Here is a 21,348-nt window from a genome sequence, read left to right as displayed (position 1 = left end):
TATTCTTGATTGGACTCCTCCCAAGAACGTTAAGCAAGTCAGAAGTTTTCTCGGTCTCGCCAGCTATTGCCGTCGATTCGTCGAGAACTTCTCTAAGATCGCCAGGCCTCTGACTAACCTGTTGCATAAGGGTGTCAAGTTCCAATGGACAGACAAATGTCAGGAAAGTTTCCAAGCACTCAAAGACAAGTTGACTTCTGCTCCAGTTCTAGCTCCACCTGATACTAAGAAGGACTTTGTCATTTACTGCGACGCTTCCCGTCAAGGATTAGGCTGTGTCCTAATGCAAGACCGCAAGGTGATTGCTTATGCCTCTCGGCAATTGCGCCCTCACAAAGAGAACTACCCAGTTCACGACCTCGAACTTGCTGCTGTCATTCATGCGCTGAAGCAGTGGCGACATTACCTTCTCGGTAATCGTTGCGAGATCTTCACTGACCACCAAAGTCTGAAATATTTGTTTACTCAGCCAGATCTGAACCTCCGTCAACAGAGATGGATGGAGCTTGTTGCAGACTTTGACTTGGGTATTTCCTATACGCCAGGCAAGGCTAATGTAATGGCTGATGCCTTGAGCCGCAAGTCTTACTGCAACCACCTCCAGGTTCATAAAGTTCAGCCCTCGTTTGTTGAAGAATTCAGGAAGCTGAACCTCCATATTGTTCCTCCGGGTGCACTCGCTCCCCCTCCTAAGGAGTTTGGCAAGGTGAACCTCCACGTTGTTACCTAGGGTTCCCTCAATACCCTAGTTGCTAAACCAGATCTCGAGGACAGCATCAAAAGGCTACAGAAGTATGACTCTGAAGCCCACAAGATTAAGCGCTACCTCGCAGAAGGAAAGCCCTCATTCTTCACTATTGCTGAAGATGGCACCTTATACTTCAAGGGCCGCCTAGTGGTGCCATGTGCAGAGAAAAACCTGGATATGACACAGGAAGTTATGAAAGAAGCTCATGATACACCTCTGTGTATCCATCCTGGTAGTACAAAGATGTACCAAGACATCCGTCAGAGATTCTGGTGGTCTAATATGAAGCAAGCCATTCCTCATTATGTTGCTGAGTGTGACGTTTGCCGTCGTATCAAAGCAGAACATCAAAGGCCTGCTGGAACTCTACAACCTATCTCTATTCCTGAATGGAAATGGGACCATGTTGAGATGGACTTCGTCACTGGATTTCCCAAATCACAGAAAGGTAATGATGCTATTCTTGTCGTCATTGACCGACTTTCCAAAGTTGCACATTTTCTGGCAGTCAAAGAAACGATCACTGCTAGCCAGTTGGCAACGCTCTATATGTCCAGGATTGTTTCACTCCACGGTATTCCATTGGTTATCAGCTCAGACCGTGGCAGCTTATTCGCTTCAAGATTCTGGGCAAGTTTCCAAGAAGCTATGGGAACTCATCTGTCATTCAGTACTCCATTTCATCCTCAATCGCAAGGGCAAGTTGAACGCGTCAACCAAGTCCTCGAAGATATGCTTCGAGCTTGTGTTATTTCCTTCGGCAAGAAATGGGAGGAATCTCTCCCGTATGCTGAGTTCTCTTATAATAATAGCTATCAAGCTAGTCTGAAGATGGCCCCCTTCGAAGTGTTATATGGACGAAAGTGCCGAACCCCTCTGAACTGGTCAGAAACTGGGGAACGTCCACTCTTCGGTCCGGATATTATCCAAGATGCCGAAGAACAAGTCCGCATTATTCGTGAGAATCTCAAGACTGCTCAGTCACGTCAGAAGAGTCAGTATGACCGTCATCATAAAGACATGGTCTATCAACCTGGCGAAAAGGCTTATCTTCGAGTCACACCTATGAAGGGTGACCACCGCTTCGGGATCAAGGGCAAACTAGCTCCTCGCTATATTGGCCCATTCACTATTCTCGAAAGGCGTGGAAAAGTGGCATACCAACTGGAGCTACCGCCGAACCATTCTCAGGTTCACGATGTGTTCCATGTGTCACAGCTCCGCCGTTGCTTCAAGGATCCAATCCGAGCTGTGGATCATGAAGTGCTCGAATTGCAGCAAGACCTCTCCTATAAGGAACATCCGGTCCGCATTCTCGACCAAGCTGAACGCCACACACGTCAGAAGGCGATCAAGTTTCTCAAAGTCCAGTGGTCGCACTATTCTGAAGATGAGGCCACTTGGGAACGAGAGGATCGTCTGCGCGAAGAATACCCCGCACTGTTTCCTTCTACCTCCTAAATCTCGGGACGAGATTTCTTGTAGTGGAGGAGATTTGTAACACCCCGAGAATCATGCTACAGTAACTCTCTAAGATTAAGCTAATCATGTTGCTAAACAGGGCTTGATCACAATTGCATCAAATTTCTTTTCAAACTCCTAGTTCAAACTTCAATTAAAATCAAAGTGGAAAATAAAAGTTTTCAAAAATTTGAACAAAAATGTTCGGTGGGTGCCAAATAATACACTGGTAATTATGGTGGAGAAAACACATTTTTATAAGATACCTAAATACTTTTAAATGAAATAAAACAGAAAAGAAAATAAACAAATAAAAAGAAAAAGCAAAAGAACACAGCACAGACAAAGAAAAAGAAAAAAAAAAGAGAAGGCCCTCCCCCCCCCCACTGGACCGCTGGCCCAACTGGGCCGACCCCCGGCCCAGCCGGCCTAGCCCATCTCCCACTCCCCCTCGCCCCCTTCCCTGTTCCCCCGACCGGGGTCGGAACAGGGGCCGTCCCCGCCGCACCCCCTCGCCGGCGACGGTGAGGATAAGGGCGCCAGCCCCCCCCCCCCCCCGCCTCCTCGGACCTCTCTCCCACTCACCCCCCGCTCTCCCTCTCGGCCGCTGCGCCTCCCCCGTCAGATCCACCTCCCTCTCCCCTTCGATCCCCACTGCCCGAGCATGCTCGCCGCCGTTCACCGTCGTTCCCGCGGCCACCGTGCCCCAACCGCCACTTCGCCGTGTCGTACGCCGTCGCCGCCCTCGACTACACCACCTCCACCTCTCAGTTGGAGCTCCGAGCCACGGCAACGGCCTCCCCGAGCTCGTCTTCCCCGCACGGCCGCCGTCGGTCGCCGCCCCGTTTCACCGCCTCGAGCCTCCGCGAGCACGCTGCCGTCCCCCTACAGCCTCGCCGTGAGCCTCTCCCCCTCCTCCCCTGTCTTTTCTCTCTCGCGCGCCCCCTAGCTGCTTCCCCACGCGCGCCCGAACGCCGCGCCGCGGAGCTCGCCGCCGGCGAGGCTCCGGTGACCTGTTGGTCACGAGCTCAAGCCCGTTGCACTCCCCACCTCGCGTAGATGCCCCCCAGCCCCTCCGCTTGCTCGATAGGCCGCCGTAGCCTCGTTTCCGTCGGGCACCCGTGCGCGCCGCCGCCTCCGCCGCTCGCCGGCGCCGATTCCGGCCAAGTCCGGCGAAGCCCCGGCCACCCCTGGATGCGGCGCTGCGAGCCCTTTCGAATGGGCCTAGCCCCGCTCCTCCCCGAGCCCCGTAGCGCGATTCCGGCCAACTCCGGCGAGGGGCCGCCACTGTTTTGGTCGCCGGAGTTGCTCCGGCGCCGGCCGCCGACTTGGCCGGCCTGGGCCCCCCTCCCAGTGCCACTGCCAATGGGCCCGTGGGCCCCGTTGACTGGGTCCACCCAGTCAACGTGCTGACTGGGCAGGCCCAGCCACTGACATGCGGGCCCCGCCGCAAAATTAAAAAAAAAAGAAAAAGAAAAATGTTTTATAGATAAAAATAATTAGATTAACTAATCACTCACTGACATATGGGGTCCACCCCCTCTAATTAGACTGTTAGTTTAGTTTAAATTAATATTAGACTAACAGAGGCTGACATGTGGGTCCCACTGGACCCACCTGTCTGGTTTGACTGGTCAGCCGGACTGTTGACCGCTGACGTCACTCATACGTCATGCTGACGTCATATCCCTTTTCTGTTAATTAAATAATTCCAGAAATTCAAATAATCTTTGAAAATTCATATCTTTTAAACCGTAACTCGGATGAAAATGTTTTCTATATGAAAGTTGCTCAGAACGACGAGACGAATCCGAATACGCAGTCCGTTCGTCCACCACACCTCCCTAACCTATCGAACTAGCAACTTTCCCCCTCCGGTCCGTCTGTCCGAAAACGCGAAACATCGGGAATACCTCCCGGATGTTCCCCCCCTTCGCCGGTACCACCTACTGTCGCGTTAGGTCACACCTAGCACCGCTCATTGTCATGTCACGCATCGTCATGCTTATGTTTGCATTGTATTTACTGTTTCTTCCCCCTCCTCTCTCCGGTAGACTACGAGACCGACACTGCTGCTGCCCAGTTCGACTACGGAGTTGACGACCCCTCCTACTTGCCAGAGCAACCAGGCAAGCCCCCCCCCCTTGATCACCAGATATCGCCTATTCTTCTCTATACTGCTTGCATTAGAGTAGTGTAGCATGTTACTGCTTTTCGATATCCTATCCTGATGCATAGCCTATCCTTGCTACTACTGTTGTTACCTTTACCTGCAATCCTACATGCTTAGTATAGGATGCTAGATTTCCATCAGTGGCCCTACATTCTTGTTCGTCTGCTGTGCTATACTATCGGGCCGTGATCACCTGGGCGGTGGTCACGGGTATATACTTATATACTACATACATGACACATGTGATGACTAAAGTCGGGTCGGCTCGTAGGAGTACCCGCAAGTGGATCTTTGTGGCGGAGCGACAGGGCAGGTTGAGACCACCCAGGTGAGAGGTGGGCCTGGCCCTGGTCGGCGTTCGCGGTTACTCAACACGCTTAACGAGATCTTGGTATTTGATCTGAGTCTGGCCATTTGGTCTATACGCACTAACCATCTACGCGGGAGTAGTTATGGGTATCCCGGCGTCGTGGTATCAGCCAAAGCCTTCTTGACGTCAGCGACTGAGTGGCGCGCGCCGGATTGGACTGGAATGCCACTAGGCTAGGTCTGCTTCCGGCCGCGTACGCAACGTGCAGGTGTGCATAGGGCGATGGGCCCAGACCCCTGTGCGCATAGGGTTAGACCGGCGTGCTGACCGCTCTGTTGTGCTTAGGTGGGGCTGCGACGCGTTGATCTTACGAGGCCGGGCATGACCCAGGAAAGTGTGTCCGGCCAAATGGGATCGAGCGTGTTGGGTTATGTGGTGCACCCCTGCAGGGAAGTTTATCTATTCGAATAGCCGTGTCCCTCGGTAAAAGGACGACCCGGAGTTGTACCTTGACCTTATGACAACTAGAACTGGATACTGAATAAAATACACCCTTCCAAGTGCTAGATACAACCCGGTGATCGCTCTCTAACAGGGCGACGAGGAGGGGATCGCCGGGTAGGATTATGCTATGCGATGCTACTTGGAGGACTTCAATCTACTCTCTTCTACTTGCTGCAAGATGGAGATGGCCAGAAGCGTAGTCTTCGACAGGACTAGCTATCCCCCTTTTATTCTGGCCTTCTGCAGTTCAGTCCACTGATATGCCCCTTTACACATTTACCCATGCATATGTAGTATAGCTCCTTGCTTGCGAGTACTTTGGATGAGTACTCACGGTTGCTTCTCTCCCTCTTTTCCCCCTTTCCTTTCTATCTGGTTGTCGCAACCAGATGTTGGAGCCCAGGAGCCAGATGCCACCGTCGACGACGACACCTACGCCACTGGAGGTGCCTACTACTACGTGCAGGCCGCTGACGATGACCAGGAGTAGTTAGGAGGATCCCAGGCAGGAGGCCTGCGCCTCGTTCGATCTGTATCCCAGTTTGTGCTAGCCTTCTTAAGGCAAACTTGTTTAACTTATGTCTGTACTCAGATATTGTTGCTTCCGCTGACTCGTCTGTGATCGAGCATTTGTATTCGAGCCCTCGAGGCCCCTGGCTTGTATTATGATGCTTGTATGACTTATTTATGTTTTAGAGTTGTGTTGTGATATCTTCCCGTGAGTCCCTGATCTTGGTCGTACACATTTGCGTGCATGATTAGTGTACGGTCAAATCGGGGGCGTCACAGGGTACTACAATCGCTTGAATCAAGTGGGAGTTAATATTCCAGATAAAATAGTGATTGACAGAATTCTCTAGTCACCATCACCAAGTTAGTAGAACTTCGTGATGAACTATAGTATGCAAGGGATGACGAAAGTAATTCCCGAGCTCTTCGTGATGCTGAAATCGACGAAGGTAGAAATCAAGAAAAACATCAAGTGTTGATAGTTGACGAGACCACTAGTTTCAAGAAAAGGGCAAAGGGAAGAAGGGGAACTTCAAGAAGAACGGCAAGCAAGTTGCTGCTCAAGTGAAGAAGCCTAAGTCTGGTACTAAGCCTGAGACTAAGTGCTTCTACTGCAAAGGGACTGTTCATTGGAAGCGGAACTACCCCAAGTATTTGGTGGATAAGAAGGATGGCAAAGTGAACAAAGGTATATTGGATATACATGTTATTGATGTGTACTTACTAGTGTTTATAGCAACCCCTCAGTATTTGATACTGGTTCAGTTGCTAAAGAGTAGTAAACTTGAAACGGGAGTTGCAGAATAAACAGAGACTAGTAAAAGGCAAGGTGACGATGTATGTTGGAAGTAGTTCCAAGATTGATATGATCATCATCGCACACTCCCTATACTTTCGAGATTAGTGTTGAAACTAAATAAGTGTTATTTGGTGTTTGCGTTGAGCATGAATATGATTTGATCATGTTTTTTGCAATTCGGTTATTCATTTAAGTTAGAGAACAATTGTTGTTCTGTTTACATGAATAAAAACCTTCTATGGTCATACACACCAACGAAAATGGTTTGTTGGATCTCGATCGTAGTGATACACATATTCATAATATTGAAGCCAAAAGGTGCAAAGTTAATAATGATAGTGCAACTTATTTGTGGCACTGCCGTTTAGGTCATATTGGTGTAAAGCGCATGAAGAAACTCCATACTGATGGGATTTTGGAATCACTTGATTATGAATCACTTGATGCTTGCGAACCGTGCCTCATGGGCAAGATGACTAAAACGCCGTTCTCCGGAACTATGGAGAGAGCAACAGATTTGTTGGAAGTCATACATACAGATGTATGTGGTCCAATGAATATTGAGGCTCGTGGCGGATATCGTTATTTTCTCACCTTCACAGATGATTTGAGCAGATATGGGTATATCTACTTAATGAAACATAAGTCTGAAACATTTGAAAAGTTCATATAATTTCAGAGTGAAGTGGAAAATCATCGTAACAAGAAAATAAAGTTTCTACGATCTGATCGTAGAGAAGAGTATTTGAGTTACGAGTTTGGCCTTCAGTTAAAACAATGTGGAATAGTTTCACAAATTCATGCCACCTGGAACACCACAGCATAATGGTGTGTCCAAATGTCATAACCGTACTTTATTGGATATAGTGCAATCTATGATGTCTCTTACCAATTTACCACTATCGTTTTGGGGTTATGCATTAGAGACAGCTGCATTCACGTTAAATAGGGCACCATCAAAATCCGTTGAGACGACGCCTTATGAACTGAGGTTTAGCAAGAAACCGAAGTTGTCGTTTTCTTAAAATTTTGGGGTTGCGATGCTTATGTGAAAAAGTTTCATCCTGATAAGCTCAAATCCAAAATCGGAGAAATGTGTCTTCATAGGATACCCCAAGGAGACAGTTGGGTACACCTTCTATCACAGATCCGAAGGCAAGACATTCGTTGCTAAAAATGGATCCTTTCTAGAGAAGGAGTTTCTCTCGAAAGAAGTGAGTGGGAGGAAACTAGAACTTGATGAGGTAACTGTACCTGCTCCCTTATTGGAAAGTAGTTCATCACAGAAATCTGTTCCTGTGACTCCTACACCAATTAGTGAGGAAGTTAATGATGATGATCATGTAACTTCAGATCAAGTTACTACCAAACCTCGTAGGTAAACCAGAGTAAGATCCGCACCAGAGTGGTACGGTAATCCTATTCTGGAGGTTATGTTACTAGACCATGACGAACCTACAAACTATGAAGAAGCGATGGTGAGCCCAGATTCCACGAAATGGCTTGAGGCCATGAAATCTGAGATAAGATCCATATATGAGAACAAAGTATGGACTTTGATTGACTTGCCCAATGATCGGCGAGCCATTGAGATTAAATGGATCTTCAAGAGGAAGACGGACGCTGATAGTAGTGTCACTATCTACAAAGCTAGAATTGTCGCAAAAGGTTTTCGACAAGTTCAAGATGTTGACTACGATGAGAGTTTCTCACTCGTATCTATGCTTAAGTCTGTCCGAATCATGTTAGCAATTGCCGCATTTTATGAAATATGGCAAAGGGATAAACAAAACTGCATTCCTTAATGGATTTATTAAAGAAGAGTTGTATATGATGCAACCAGAAGGTTTTGTCAATCCTAAAGGTGCTAACAAAATATGCAAGCTCCAGCGATCCATCAATGGACTGGTGCAAGCATCTCGGAGTTGGAATATACACTTTGATAAGTTGATCAAAGGATATAGTGTTATACAGACTTGCGGTGAAGCCTGTATTTACAAGAAAGTGAGTGGGAGCACTACAACATTTTTGATAAGTATATGTGAACGACATATTGTTGATCGGAAATAATGTAGAATTATTCTGCAAAGCATAAAGGAGTGTTTGAAAGGAGTTTTTCAAAAGAAAGACCTCGGTGAAGCTGCTTACATATTGAGCATCAAGATCTATAGAGATAGATCAAAAACGCTTGATAAGTTTTTCAATGAGTACATACCTTAACAAGATTTTGAAGTAGTTCAAAATAGAACAGTCAAAGAAAGAGTTCTTGCCTGTGTTACAAGGTGTGAAATTGAGTAAGACTCAAAGCCCGACCACGGCAGAAGATGGAAAGAGAATGAAAGTCATTCCCTATGCCTTGGCCATAGGTTCTATAAAGTATGCCATGCTGTGTACCAGATCTATTGTATACCCTACACTGATTTTGGGAAGGGAGTACAATAGTGATCTAGGAGTAGATCACTGGACAGCGGTCAAAATTATCCTTAGTGGAATAAGGATATGTTTCTCGATTATGGAAGTGACAAAAGGTTCGTCGTAAAGGGTTACGTCGATGCAAGTTTTGACACTAATCTAGATGACTCTAAGTCTCGGTCTAGATACATATTGAAAGTGGGAGCAATTAGCTAAGAGTAGCTCCATGCAGAGCATTGTAAACATAGAAATTTGCAAAATACTTACGGATCTGAATGTGACAGACCCGTTGACTAAAATTATCTCACAATCAAAACATGATCACACCTTAGTACTCTTTGGGTGTTAATCACATAGCGATGTGAACTAGATTATTGACTCTAGTAAACCCTTTGAGTGTTGGTCACATAGAAATGTGAACTAGATTATTGACTCTAGTAAACCCTTTGAGTGTTGGTCACATAGAGATGTGAACTATGGGTGTTAATCACATGGTGATGTGAATTATTGATGTTAAATCACATGGCGATGTGAACTAGATTATTGACTCTAGTGCAAGTGGGAGACTGAAGGAAATATGCCCTAGAGGCAATAATAAAGTATTATATATTTCCTTATATCATGATAAATGTTTATTATTCATGCTAGAATTGTATTAACCGGAAACATAATACATGTGTGAATACATAGACAAACAGAGTGTCACTAGTATGCCTCTACTTGACTAGCTCGTTAATCAAAGATGGTTATGTTTCCTAGCCATAGACATGAGTTGTCATTTGATTAACGGGATCACCTCATTAGGAGAATGACGTGATTGACTTGACCCATTCCGTTAGCTTAGCACTCGATCGTTTAGTATGTTGCTATTGCTTTCTTCATGACTTATACATGTTCCTATGACTATGAGATTATGCAACTCCCGTTTACCGGAGGAACACTTTGTGTGCTACCAAACGTCACAACGTAAATGAGTGATTATAAAGGTGCTCTACAGGTGTCTCCAAAGGTACTTGTTGGGTTGGCGTATTTCGAGATTAGGATTTGTCACTCCAATTGTCGGAGAGGTATCTCTGGGCCCACTCGGTAATGCACATCACTATAAGCCTTGCAAGCATTGTGACTAATGAGTTCGTTGCGGGATGATGTGTTACGGAACGACTAAAGAGACTTGCCGGTAACGAGATTGAACTAGGTATGGAGATACCGACGATCAAATCTCGGGCAAGTAACATACCGGTGACAAAGGGAACAACGTATGTTGTTATGCGGTCTGACCGATAAAGATCTTCGTAGAATATGTGGGAGCCAATATGGGCATCCAGGTCCCGCTATTGGTTATTGACCGGAGACGTGTCCCGGTCATGTCTACATAGTTCTCGAACCCGTAGGGTCCGCATGCTTAACGTTATGATGACAGTTTTATTGAGTTTTGATGTACCGAAGGAGTTCGGAGTCCCGGATGAGATTGGGGATATGACGAGGAGTCTCGAAATGGTCGAGACGTAAAAATCGATATATTGGACGACTATATTCGGACTTCGGAAAGGTTCCGAGTGATTCGGGTATTTTTCGGAGTACCGGAGAGTTACGGGATTCGTATTGGGCCTTAATGGGCCATACGGAAAAGGAGAGAAAGGCCTCAAAAGGTGGCCGCACCCCTCCCCATGGTCTGGTCCGAATTGGACTAGGGAAGGGGGGCGCACCCTTCCTTCTTTCTCCTTCCCCCTTCCCTTCTCCTACTCCCACAAGGAAAGGAGGAGTCCTACTCCCGGTGGGAGTAGGACTCCCCCCTATGGCGCGCCTCTCCCCTTGGCCGGCTGCCTTCCCCTTGCTCCTTTATATATGGGGGCAGGGGGCACCCCAGAGACACAACAATTGATCCTTGAGATCTCTTAGCCGTGTGCGGTGCCCCCCTCCACCATATTACACCTCGATAATACCGTTGCGGAGCTTAGGCGAAGCCCTGCGTCGGTAGAACATCATCATCGTCACCACGCCGTCGTGCTGACGAAACTCTCCCTCAACACTCGGCTGGATCGGAGTTCGAGGGACGTCATCGAGCTGAACGTGTGCTGAACTTGGAGGTGCCGTACGTTCGGTACTTGATCGGTCGGATCGTGAAGACGTACGACTACATCAACCGCGTTGTGATAACGCTTCCGCTGTCGGTCTACGAGGGTACGTGGACAACACTCTCCCCTCTCGTTGCTATGCATCACCATGATCTTGCGTGTGCGTAGGAAATTTTTTGAAATTACTACGTTCCCCAACAGCGCCCGCGGAGAGCCCAAAAGATTGCCTCAAGATTCGACGGGCTCCTCGGTTTCCCGTCCCTGCTGGGATGCCGCGATTCGGCTTCCGGAACCTGGCTCAAAGTGGGTGTTGACGGACCCAGAGGTCACAACTTTGCCCCCTTGGGGGGGACTGCGAAGGCCCTCCAGCTCGAAGACGGCGGACCATCACAGCTTCGGGGACTACTGTCGAGGGGATGCACCCCGGGCAGGCAACGGAACCCGGATCCTTTTCAAAAACATCGGGGCCAGCAATGCCCCTCAATCCGGCTTGCACTTGGCCGGGTTGCTCAACCCGGCCAAACTCCTCAACCCGGCCCCAACGGCAGGCACGAGACGGCCGAACCAGGCGCGACCAAGACTTCTCCAACAAGCCAGCTCCCCCTTGCCGTGTTCCTCAACCCAGCCACGGGTCAGCTCCCGTCCCATCCCAGCCGTACGATGGGACGAGTGCCCATTCAGGGATGAGCGAGGCAACAGTGCACCACCAACTCCACTGGTCAGCCAAGGCATGGCAACAGTGCCCCACCTACCTGCTGACCAGGGCCGGCGTGGCAACAATGCACCCTTCGTCACTGTTGACGCCAACAGTCGGCGACCTGACGGTGCACCACTATAGCGGACTCGACCCGGCCACTCCGTGACGATCGACAAGACAGCGAACAGTGTCCCCTGGCGCACGGTGCCCATGCCCGGAGAACCTGGTGAGCCCTGACACCCGGCAGGTCCCAGCGCCAGCTTCCCGGACAATGACAACCCGGCCCCACGGCCTTGTAACATTACCATTGTACCCCTGGGGGGTTGACCTATAAAACCCCCCAGGAGCCCTCATGCATACGGGCGGACACAAGATCAACTAGACTAGCAACACACTGGGAGAGGGAGCAGCCTAAGCCTCGGCATGCCTTCCTTCTTCCTCCATAAAGCTCTAGGAGCAACTCTGTACTGATACAGATAAACCAAACTCGGCAGGACTAGGGGTGGTATCTCTCGGGAGAGCCCCGAACCTGGGTATGTCTTGCGTCCCGCGCTCGCTCATACCGACCTCGCCTCTGGAGCCCACCGGTGCCCTCGAGCCTCCTCCTCTCTTTAGCCATCCCTTGCCATCTATCATGCGCCCACCACGACAACATTGAAACAATGTGCTCCCAACAATCCTTTGCACGAGTGAAAATTCGAAGGTGTGCAAGGTCTTCGGGAGGGACCGCTTCTTGAAGGATGAACAAAGCGGAGTGATTGTATTGGTTGTCCACTTCTTCTCTTGGGTGAAGTTGTTTGGATCATGCGGGTAGAAGCCTTGCTCAATGATTCTCCAAAGGTTAGTTGAGCAATGATTCAAATGAGACTTAATGCAAAAGATCCAATTAGCAAAATCACCCTTAACAAGCTTGGGAGGAGGACCATGAATATTAATGCGAGCTGTAGGGACCGGTCCTCCATAGACCGGGGGAGGGGAACCGAGGCAAAGGTTCCCGTCCCATTCTTGTCATGAGGGGAAGGAACATGAGTACCTTTAGCCGCTTCCTTGGCGGAATTGGCCTCCGACTCCGATGCCATGGGATTAACCACATGCAAGGGATCGGGAGTGGATTTCATCCCCTCAAGTAATTCTTTAAGCATGGACTTGACTTCGATCGTCATAGATGTCTTAAGTGAAGCCATAGCTTAAGTCATCTCAAGTGATCGAAGTCAACTCCACGGCCTCTGGCACTTCCTCCTCAGTGTCAACCATACTCTTCAGGTGGTGAAACCCTTAATAAAGAGACGAGGCTCTGATACCAATTGAAAGGATCGATATGGTTGACTAGAGGGGGGAGAATAGGCAACTACCAATTTTTAGCTTTTCTTAACAAATTAGGTTTAGCAACAAATAGGTTATCTAAATGTGCAACTAGGTGAGCAACCTATATGATGCAAACAACAACAACAACAACAACAACAACAACAAATGCAAGCAAATTATACAACACAATAATAGCTTGCGTAAAGTAAAGGAAAGAGATAACCACAAGTGGAACCGATGGAGACGAGGATGTGTTACCGAAGTTCCTTCCCTTTGGGGGAAGTACGTCTCCGTTGGAGCGGTGTGGAGGCACAATGCTCCCCAAGAAGCCACTAGGGCCACCGTATTCTCCTCACACCCTCACACAATGCGAGATGTCGTGATTCCACTAGTGGTGCCCTTGAAGGCGGCAACCGAACCTTTACAAACAAGGTTGGGGCTCTCTCCACAACCAAATTGGAGGCTCCCAACGAAACCACGGAGCTTCACCATAATGGAATATGGCTCCGAGGTGACATCAACCGTCTAGGGTGCTCAAACACCCAAGAGTAACAAAATCCACACAAGAAAGTATGGGGGAATCGAATATCCTTTGATGGAAGTGTAGATCTAGGTCTCCTCCTTCAATCCCTAGCAAATCAACAAGTTTGAGTGGCTAGAGAGAGATCGGGCTAGATAGCTTGAAAGGCATTAATGGTGGAGAGAGAGATGTAAGAGGTGAAGAGGGTATGTGGAAGAACCCCCTTTATATAGGAAACCCTAAGATCCAACCATTACAGCAGTTTTTACACTACAGCGGTACAACCGCTCCTCTCCCCGGTACAACCGGGAATCACGGATAAGCTACTGAAACCCTAGCAGGCGGTACAACTGGACGTCGGAGCGGTAGTACCGGTTATTAGGAATAACCGGACCAACCGCTTCCCTACCGCTCAACAACCGCCTTGGACCAGAGGGGAGTCACCCCCATGGGTGGTCGAGCGGTAGTGCCCCGGAACAACCGCCTGCTCCTGGTGCACGGGGTGGCTAAGTCCCGAGCGGTACAACCGCTCGGACACCCGGCAGTACCGGTATGCAGAGCACAACCGGGACAACCGGGCCACCACCGCCCAAGTACCGCCCCATCACAGAAGCCAGTCTGGTGGTTGGGCGGTACCCGGCCGGTACAACCGCCCATAGCACCACACCAGGGTTCTTCAAGTGGGATGGTGGTACCACCGCCCTGGGGCGGCGGTACAACCGCTTGGGAGGAACCTGGGAGGTGCAACCCCAGGGTATCACCCCTGGGGCGGTGGTTGGGCCGGTATAACAGGCCAGCGGTACAACCGCCCAGCTGGGCGGTACAACCGCTGAAGAGAAACTACTGCACCAGAAAGAACTAAAGGTAGCCTCTCTCTACACAGAACGGAAGGTAATGGTGGGTGACGAGAAGAGTGTACGTGCAATGATTCTCCCCACGCCTTCCGATGTGGATTCCCTCTTGATAGTATGGGTTTCCTACGACCAAGGAAATAAGCACGCAGAAAACTCCGTCTTCGATCTTTTTCTTTGAGAGAGAATGCCTAATTGATGCGAACCTGAGCATAGAGAACCTGAAGAACTTAACACATGATTAGACCACAAGGAGAGTTGTCATCATCACCCAAAACACAAAGACGGGAAATGTCCTAACAATTGATCACTCCTGAAGGTGGGACAGCGGAAGATGGTGGCGCATGCGGTGCGCGCAAAGGGTCCAGCTAGACCAGATGATGCCCTCGGCTTGCCAACGGGCGGCTTGGTGAGACACTAGAATATATGTTGTGTGTTGATGCGAGGTCATGGCACTTCATCGAGATTGTAGGTGCAGCGACAATAGTTGCCAGGAAGGTGGCTTTGGGGTGATCCATGTATCTGTTTTGTTGGATTCTGTGGAATAATATAATAAAATGATTGTGCGCATCGCTTCATGCAGAGGCTGAGAATAATCCTCCTTTTCAAAAAATAGGGTGGAGTCGTATGCCAATAAAAACTGCTTTAGGACAAATAAATTAATTTAAACCAATAATTTGTGTGTTTCACAAGATAACAAAATCATTATATCTCTGTTACTATGAGTACTGAGTAGATCCAATGGTTTTTCTGCCTAAGTAGTCACATAATATTTGGCACTGCTTCAGCTCAATTAGGTAAAATAAGTGTTCTGTTTTATGCCTTCCACAAAAGAATGTGCAAATCAACTATTGGCTATTTCAAATCTGGACAGTAACTTCATTGGAAAGCATAGGATGAACCTTCAGTGAGAAAATGTGTTATTAGGCTAGCGAAATGATGAAACTCTTTCCAGCACATAAGTGAGATAATTGATTTGCTTAAACATTGCATTATCAATCAATGTTATCATCTAAAGTTATCTCTATCCCAGCTGAGCCTTACAGTGGTGAGAAATTAGAAATAACAAATAATCTTATATCAATTGTATGCTTATAATCGCCTAGTGAACATTAGTTGTATTACTTTGTGCGCCGACTTGGCATGTCTAGGTGTTTAGGGATGCAACTTTGGAACCTACAGGGTACCCTCCGACCCTACTTAGTTCAACCAAATGAAATAAGTTTTCACAAGTAAATTCTGAAAATTTAGTTCCTTCAGTTGAACTAGTTAGGGTCGGAGGGTACCCTTTAGGTTCCAAATTTGCATCCCTATAGGTGTTCCTTGACGTGCAATGGGGACGAAGTAGGATAAAACTATCATGGAGCAACACACCTCTGAATCGATGTCACCTCAGTGATGAAAGCTTTCTAGTACCAGCAGAAAAGTCAAGAAAATGTCCAAGAATTGAATTTCTTAATGGATCTTTGCTGGGAAAAAAACACCGTTATCATCCCCATGATTGTGCTTTTTTGTGTACGAGTGGCAACTAAAAATAAATACACAAGGTTGGTACATATTAAAACTTTACTTCGTGACTTCCCATATCAAATTTTGGTACGCAATATAAGTAGGTGACGATATGATTTCTCAAGATGATTATCAACTAGACAAAGTGTTGCATTGTTACACTAATATTGAAAATTTTCCATTTGACTCCATCTGATGGAATGGTCAAGCGCTATCGAAATTCAGTTTCTCGAACCTCAAGTAAAATATATTTGTCAACACTCATGTGCAAAGCAACTTCTTACCTATTGGAAATATGCCCTAGAGGCAATAATAAAGTGGTTATTATTATATTTCCTTAATCATGATAAAGGTTTATTATTCATGCTAGAATTGTATTGACCGAAAACTTAAATACATGTGTGGATACATAAACAAATACCGTGTCCCTAGTGAGCCTCTACTAGACTAGTTCATTGATCAAAAGATGGTTAAGGTTTCCTGACCATAGACATGTGTTGTCACTTGATAACGGGATTACATCATTAGGAGAATGATGTGATGGACAAGACCCATCTGTTAGCATAGCATATGATCGTTCAGTTTATTGCTACTGCTTTCTTAATGTCAAATACATATTCCTTCGACCATGAGATCATGCAACTCCCGGATATCGGAGGAATACCTTGTGTGCTATCAAATGTCACAACGTAACGGGGTGATCATAAAGATGCTCTATAGGTATCTCCGAAGGTTTCTGTTGAGTTGGCGTGGATCGAGATTGGGATTTGTCGCTCCGTATGACGGAGAGGTATCTCTGGGCCCTCTCGGTAATACAGCATCACAAGAAGCTTGCAAGCGAAGTGACTAAGGAGTTAGTTACAAGATGATGTATTACGGAATGATTAAAGAGACTTGCCGGTAACGAGATTAAACTAGGTATGGAGATACCGACGATCAAATCTCAGGCAAGTAACGTACCGACAGACAAAGGAAACTACGTATGTTGTCATAAAGGTTCGACCGGTAAAGATCTTCGTAGAATATGTAGGAACCAATATGGGCATCCAGGTCCCGCTATTGGTTATTGACCGGAGAAGCGTCTCAGTCATGTCTACATCATTCTCGAACCCATAGGGTCCGCACGCTTAACGTTCGTTGACGATATAATATTATATGAGTTATGTGAGTTGGTGACTGAATGTTGTTCGGAGTCCCGGATGAGATTACAGACATGACGAGGAGCTCCGGAATGGTCTGGAGGTAAATATTGATATTATAGGATGATAGTATTTGGTCTCCGAAAAAGTTTCGGAATGCACCGGGTATTTATCGGATCACCGAAAGGGGTTCCGGGAAGGCCACGGAAGTTATTGGGCCTTAACGGGCCAAGGGGAGGGAGCACACCAGCCCACAAGGGGGCTGACGCGCCCCCATCCTGGCCGCCGGCCCTAGGGGAAGGAAAGAGGAGGGGCTAGCCCATCCTACCTTTCTCCTCGCTCAAGGAAAGGGGGGGCGCCTCCTCTCCTGCCCTTCTCCCACGCGCCTGGAATGAAGGGGAGGGGTGCCCTAGGGCTGGCCGCCGCCCCCCTTGGGGGCGCCCTAGGCAGCCTCCTCTCCCCCTCCACCTGTGTATATGTGAGGATGGGAGGGGGCAACACACACCATGATCCCCAAGCCGTGTGCGGCGCCCCCTCTCCCTCTAGTTCTAGTTCCTCCTCCGTCCACGTCTGTTGTGCTTGGCGAAGCCCTACGGAATAGTTTCACCACCACCGTCACCATATCTCGTGCTACCGGAACTCATCTACTGCTTCGCCTCTCTTGCTGGATCAAGAAGGCGAGGACGTCATCGAGCTGAACGTGTGCTGAACGCGGAGGTGCCGTATGTTCGGTACTTGATCGGGATGGATCGTGAAGGTGTACGACTATATATCAACTGCGTTGATAAACGCTTCCGCTTAGCGATCTACAAGGGTATGTAGATGCTCTCCCCTCTCGTAGCTATGCATCTCCATGGATAGATCTTACGTGTGCGTAGATTTTTTTGTTTTCCATGTAACGTTCCCCAACATTACCATCATAATGAATGCAAACCTGCTGCAAATTATCCAAGTTGGTGAAAAAGGCCCACAATCAAGCATACAAACATTTAGTATTCCTTTCTTCTTTGTTATAGATATGCCATTTGATCAGATAGAAAACGAATTAAGAGTGTGTTGGAACAACCAACCACGGAAATAATTTGCTTACGTTTGCGCATATGGATCTACCGTCCTAAGAGCATCTCCAGCTGCTGGCCCCCCAGGAGGCGCTAAAAATCGCCGCCTGGGGGTGTACCGGCGCTAAACCGCGTGTTGAGGCGTGATGCTCCTCAGTCGACGCGCCCACGTTTTTCCTGAAAAACAAAATCCGGCACAAACAAGGCGCAAATTCAACCAAACTTCGGCGAGTTCATAACATGTATAAAATATTTTACAAAAGAAGAAAAAACACTACTAGACCCGCCGTCACCATCGCCGTTCCTCGCCGCCCGCCGCCCTTGAAGCTCTACATGCCGAGGAGCCTATAGAACTACGTGTAGTCGCCGCCGCCGCCGCCGTCGTCGTCGTCGCCTCCTCCGCGGCCGCCGTCCCCGCTGCTCCCCTGCCCAAGGTCGCCGACGCGCGGCGGGTTGGACGGTCCGGGGGCGTCCTCGTCCTCGTCACTGTCGAGGATCACCACGTCGTTCTCATCCTCGCGCCAACGCTGGCGGGCGGCTATCTCCTGCAGGGCTCGGCGTTGCCGGACCATCTCGTCGTGGAGGTAGTCGTCCCGCGCCCACTTTAGGGCGTCCTCATCGGAGAAGCCGCGCCAGACTATGGCCTCGTACTCCGCGGGGAGGTCGGGCTCCACCTTCGGCCTGACGAGCCGGGCAGAGGTGGGAGAGGACTCGACGATGCGGACGCTGGAGCTGCGGGTGCGCTGGCTGATCGGCGTGTCCTGGGGCTCCGGCTTGACGGGGAGGAGGGAGGGAGAGCCGGACGAGCGGTCGGACGAGGAGGAGGACGTCGGGTCCATGCGTCTCGGCGTCCACGAGCTCCCACGCCGGCGGGAGAAGGAGGGGGAGCGGGGTACTCCAGCCTGGGCGTGTTGCCGCCCTCGATGTACTCGAGGACGGCCTCCAGCGTGCGGCCGGGCACGCCCCACCATCGGCGGCGGCCGTCGGAGTTGAGCCTTCTGGAGGGCATGACGCCGTTGGTGGCCTCGAGCTGCTCAGCGTGGCGGCACGGAAGTACGGCTCCCACAGCGGGCTGTCGGGGGTGTACCTCGGCCCTTCCCTCGCCGCCTACGGCAGAGAGGCATGGATACGGGCGATCTCCGCACGACGCGCCGCCCCAGTGGGCGGCGGTGGCACCGGGACCCCGCCGGCGCTAATCCTCCACGCCCCGGGCACCCGCATGTCCGGCGGGACCGGGTACTCGGCCTCATAGAGAAGCCGAGCTTCGTCCTCGTGAAGGTGGCGGCGGCCGAAGCCGTTCGCCGCCGCGCCATCGCCTGGAAAGCGCTTGGCCATTGGGTGAACTGGAAACGGCGAGAAGAGAGGGAGGAACGGGGGCGTCGAGGAACGAGGGCGTCGGCGGTGGAGAGTATGCGTCACCGGTGCGGGAGGGGGCGGCTTATATAGGCAGAGCCGCCATGTGTACGCGTGGCGGGCGAGGGACGCGCGTCGTCCCGTCTTCACTGCGCCGCCCGTGAGGCATCAATGGAGGAGGTTGACCGGCGCGGCAGCGCGCGGCAGCTTTGGCATTGATTCCACGCGGGAACCGAGGCGATGAGGACGACGAAGCGACGAGAAGAGCCGAGTCGCTGCCAAGGAGGGCCCGCCGATTTTCGCGCCAAAAACGATTCGGCCGGCGCCCCCAAGCGCCTCACAGCGCGCCGGGTTCGATCTGGGTCCACCGGCAACCAATAACCAATGACCACATTAAAGCAACCTATGGAAGTCGAAGATTTCACTAAAGGTCAAAATCTTCATGTGGTATCTTCGTAGGGGGGTTGTGCTAACCAAAGACAACCTCGCACGGCGCAATTGGCAAGGGAGTAAGAAGTGTTGTTTTTGTACTCATGACGAGACAATCAAACACCTTTTTGTCAATGCAAGTTTGCACGTTCTACGTGGTCAGTCATTCAAATAGCGTCAAATTTGTATCCGCCCACAAGTGTTGCTAATATTTTTGGTCATTGGTTGGACGGTATTCCAAATAGGTTCAAAACGCTAATAAGGGTGGGAACGTATGCCTTAATGTGGTCGCTATGGCTATGTAAAAATGATTTAGTTTTTAATGACAAAAATGCTTCTCCTCTACAGGTTATTTTTCGGTGTACGCACTCGCTTCTTACGTGGTCTATACTACAGCGAGCGGAGTACCAACCGTTGTTCAAGGCGGTGTGTACGCGATTGGAGCAGGTGGCTACGGAGGTTTTTTCCCAACATGAGTGGCAGCATAACCTCCGGATTGACCCACCACCACTTTTGACATAGGCATATATAGTGTCGGTCTATAGGACTCTACTGTTGCCGTTTTGTTGATTTTGATTCTTTTCTTTATGTCAAACTTTTTAGAGTTGGCTGTGTGCATCTTAGTTATGCAGAGGCTGGGTGTCATTCATAATGCTTTGTATCCGCTTGATGCTATATTTTTGAGTTAATAAAACGCCCTTTATCAGAAGAAAAAAAAAACCAGAACCAGTCCCAAGCACTTGGACGACAGTACCTGCAACAAACTAAGAGCGGAAAACAACATTAGCAGGAGCCCGAACCGACTGCAAACATTGAGTGGATAAGGAAAATTTACAACAAATTTGAAGATGAAGGGGCAATCTAGTGGAGAAGCATAGCTCCTGGGATGCTATGGCCGTAGGAAGAAGAGGAAGGGGTAAAATAACCAGGGAACGGGACAGAGCATATGTAGGCGGCGCAGTCGACTTGTAACTGACCTGACCTCCACCATCGATCACCGTCGCATCTCCACTCCATTAATTGCCTGCAGGAACGGCTGGTCTACTCCTCGCCTGAACGACGGATGAATTCCAATCGCGCACAACATGGCAGGTGAGAATTCATCGCATCGCCAAGAGCCGTCTGTCACGATTCGGCCCATCCGTCGAGTCACTCTGCGTCGGCTAGATTGTCCGTCCAAGCCCAGAGCTCAGTCGAGGGCCTGCCAACCCGCCCCGCCCTGATTGTAGCGTCGGCCGCCCGGCGAGGTCACTCTATTTTACTTTTGTCACTCTTATAACTTTTAACAATATACTCCCTCCGTAAAATAAATAAGAACATTTAAATCATAAAAAATGATCTAAATACTCTTATATTTCTTTACAGAGGAAGTATCACTTTTGCCACTCTTATTTTTCTGGTGATCACCCATAAATTTATTTCTTCCAAAAAAGAAGGGTACCGATCTTTGATGTCCATTATATTGTATGGAGTATTATTCAACAGAACCGAACAA

This window comes from Aegilops tauschii, chromosome 4, assembly GCF_002575655.3.
Source record: "Aegilops tauschii subsp. strangulata cultivar AL8/78 chromosome 4, Aet v6.0, whole genome shotgun sequence".
Taxonomy (NCBI): domain Eukaryota; kingdom Viridiplantae; phylum Streptophyta; class Magnoliopsida; order Poales; family Poaceae; genus Aegilops; species Aegilops tauschii.
The sequence above is the reverse complement of the archived record's forward strand: the minus strand, read 5'-3'. Positions refer to the sequence as shown.